Below are 3,608 nucleotides of genomic sequence, written 5' to 3'. Positions count from 1 at the left end.
CCACCCTAACCTACACATCTTTGGACACTAAGGGACAATTTAGCACAGCCAATCCACCCTAACCTACACATCTTTGGACACTAAGGGACAATTCAGCACAGCCAATCCACCTAACCTGCACATCTTTGGATACTAAGGGACAATTTAGCATGGCCAATCCACCTAACCTGAGCATCTTTGGACACTAAGTCCCTTATTGCGAATGGGATGCTGGCCTTCATAGCGAGGGGGATTGAATATGAAAGTAGAGAGGTCTTGCTGCAACTGTACAGGCACTGGTGAGGCCGCAGCTGGAGTACTGTGTGCAGTTTTGGTCACCGCACTTACGCAAGGATATTTTGGCCTTGGAGGGAGTGCAGAGGAGGTTTACTAGGCTGATACCAGAGTTGAGGGGGTTGAGCTATGAGGAGAGGCTGAATAAACTAGGCTTGTACTCGTTGGAGTTTAGAAGGATGAGGGGAGATCTCATTGAGACGGACAAGATGATGAATGGGATGGATAGGATAGAGGTAGAGAGATTCTTCCCGCTCAGAAAGGACAGCAGGACTAGAGGGCACAGCCTCAGGATAAGTGGGGGGCAGTTTAGAACAGAGTTGAGGAGGAACTTCTTCACTCAAAGGGTGGTGAATCTCTGGAATTCTCTGCCCGTTGAAGTGGTGGAGGCTGCCTCGCTAAATATTTTTAAGACGCGGGTTAATGGGTTTTTGATAAGAGAGGGGATTAAGGGTTATGGGGAGAGGGCGGGAATGTGGAACTGAGCCACTTCAGATCAGCCATGATCTTATTGAACGGCGGGGCAGGTTCGAGGGGCTAGATGGCCAACTCCTGCTCCTGTTTCTTATGTTCTTAAGATGTGCAGGCTAGGTTCATTGGCCCATGTTAAATTCTCCCTCCGTGTACCCAAACAGGCACCAGAGTGTGGCGACTGGGGAATTTTCACAGTAACCTCCTTGGAGCCTACTTGTGACACTAATAAATAAATTTTAAACTTGCTGTGCAAATCGACTGTTGTAGATTGCGACAATGCCCCAAGTAGTTAAGTGAGTGTAGAGCATTGTGCAACATTCTGAGATCCTGAACTGCGTGGGGAAGGTGATGGCTCAGTGGTATTATCGCTAGTCTATTAATCCAGAAACTCTATAAATGTCCTGGGTTCGAATCCTGCCACGGCAGCTGGTGGCGTTTGAATTCAATAAAATAAAAAATATTTGGGATTAAGAATCTTTTGTCCCTCCAAACCTACGATGCCAGCCTAAACTCAAACTGTGTGCACTTACAGAGTCCGTATCCCGTCTTATTCACTTATCCATACAGTTACTCCTTAAATGCCACGATTGTAGCTGCTCCCACTACCTCCCTGGGCAGTGAGTTCCAGGCACCCACCACCCTCTGTGTAAAAAATCTGCCTCATACATCTCCTTTAAACTTTTCCCCACGCACCTCAACCCTGTGCCCCCCCGCGTAATTGACTCTGGGGGAAAAAGCTTCTGACTATCCACTCTGCCCCTCATCATCTTCTATCAGGTCTCCCCCTCAACCTCCAGTGAGAACAAACCGAGTTTCTCCAACCTCTCCTCATAGCTAATGCCCTCCATAACCAGGGGCAAACATCCTGGTAGATCTTTTCTGTAACCCTCTCCAAAGCCTCCACATCCTTCTGTGGCGACCAGAATTGAACACTATATTCCAAGTGTGGCCTCACGAAAGTTCTATAACATGACTTGCCAATTTTGAAACTCAGTGCCCCGGCCGATGAAGGCAAGCATTGCCGTATGCCTTCTTGACCACCTTCTCCACCTGCATTGCCACTTTCAGTGATCTGTGTACCTGTACGCCCAGATCCCTCTGCCTATCAATACTCTGTGTATCTGTACGCCCAGATCCCTCTGCCTATCAATACTCTGTGTACCTGTACACCCAGATCCCTCTGCCTATCAATACTCTGTGTATCTGTACGCCCAGATCCCTCTGCCTATCAATATTCTGTGTGCCTGTACGCCCAGATCCCTCTGCCTATCAATACTCTGTGTGCCTGTATGCCCAGATCCCTCTGCCTATCAATATTCTGTGTACCTGTACACCCAGATCCCTCTGCCTATCAATACTCTGTGTATCTGTACGCCCGGATCCCTCTGCCTATCAATACTCTGTGCACCTGTACACCCAGATCCCTCTGCCTATCAATACTCTGTATACCTGTACGCCCAGATCCCTCTGCCTATCAATACTCTGTGTACCCGTACGCCCAGATCCCTCTGGCTATCAATACTCTGTGTACCTGTACGCCCAGATCCCTCTGCCTATCAATACTCTGTGTGCCTGTACGCCCAGATCCCTCTGCCTATCAATACTCTGTGTATCTGTACGCCAGATCCCTCTGCCTATCAATACTCTGTGTGCCTGTACGCCCAGATCCCTCTGCCTATCAATACTCTGTGTACCTGGACGCCCAGATCCCTCTGCCTATCAATACTCTGTGTATCTGTACGCCCAGATCCCTTTGCCTATCAATACTCTGTGTATCTATACGCCCGGATCCCTCTGCCTATCAATACTCTGTGTTCTTGTACGCCCAGATCCCTCTGCCTATCAATACTCTGTGTGCCTGTACGCCCAGATCCCTCTGCCTATCAATACTCTGTGTGCCTGTACGCCCAGATCCCTCTGCCTATCAATACTCTGTGTACCTGTACGCCCAGATCCCTCTGCCTATCAATACTCTGTGTGCCTGTACGCCCAGATCCCTCTGCCTATCAATACTCTGTGTGCCTGTACGCCCAGATCCCTTTGCCTATCAATACTCTGTGTATCTGTATGCCCAGATCCCTCTGCCGACCAATACTCCTAAGGGTTCTGCCATTTAATGTATGGTTCCTAAATGCATTGGACCTTCCAAAAGCCAAAGGGTTCAGGTCATGTCTTGGGCTAGCTATTGCCAACGCCACTGTACCAGCTCTCAAACTCTCCCCCCTGCGGCTCTCTCTCTCTCTCTGGAACTGCCCTCGCCGCTCCAGGCTGGGCTGTACACAAAGGTCGACAACGATCTGCGCCATTAAGGGGGATATTGATGACTTAATGGTATTATGAGGCTGAAGTAGAAAGAGCTTCAAGTTTTTAGGTGTCCAGATCACCAACAACCTGTCCTGGTCCCTCCCCACGCCGACACTATAGTCAAGAAAGCCCCACCAACGCCTCTACTTTCTCAGGAGACTAAGGAAATTTGGCATGTCCGCTACGGACTCTCACCAACTTTTACAGATGCCCCCCATAGAAAGCATCCTTTCCGGATGTATCACAGCTCGGTCTGGGATCCTGCTCTGCCCAAGACCGCAAGGAACTACAAAAGGGTGGTGAATGTAGCCCCCAATCCCATCACCCAAACCAGCCTCCCATCCATTGACTCCCTCTACACTTCCCGCTGCCTCGGGGAAAAGCAGCCGGGATAATCGAGGACCCCCCCACCCAAACGCACCCCGGACATTCTCTCTCCTTCCGTCGGGGGAAAAGGTACAAAAGTCTGAGGTCCCGTACCGACCGACTCAAGAACAGCTTCTTCCCTGCTGCTGTCAGACTTTTGAATGGACCTACCTCGCATTAAGCTGATCTTT

The sequence above is a fragment of the Carcharhinus amblyrhynchos genome, unplaced genomic scaffold (assembly GCF_965287045.1).
Source record: "Carcharhinus amblyrhynchos unplaced genomic scaffold, sCarAmb.v2.hapA chromosome_1045, whole genome shotgun sequence".
Taxonomy (NCBI): Eukaryota; Metazoa; Chordata; class Chondrichthyes; order Carcharhiniformes; family Carcharhinidae; genus Carcharhinus; species Carcharhinus amblyrhynchos.
The sequence above is the reverse complement of the archived record's forward strand: the minus strand, read 5'-3'. Positions refer to the sequence as shown.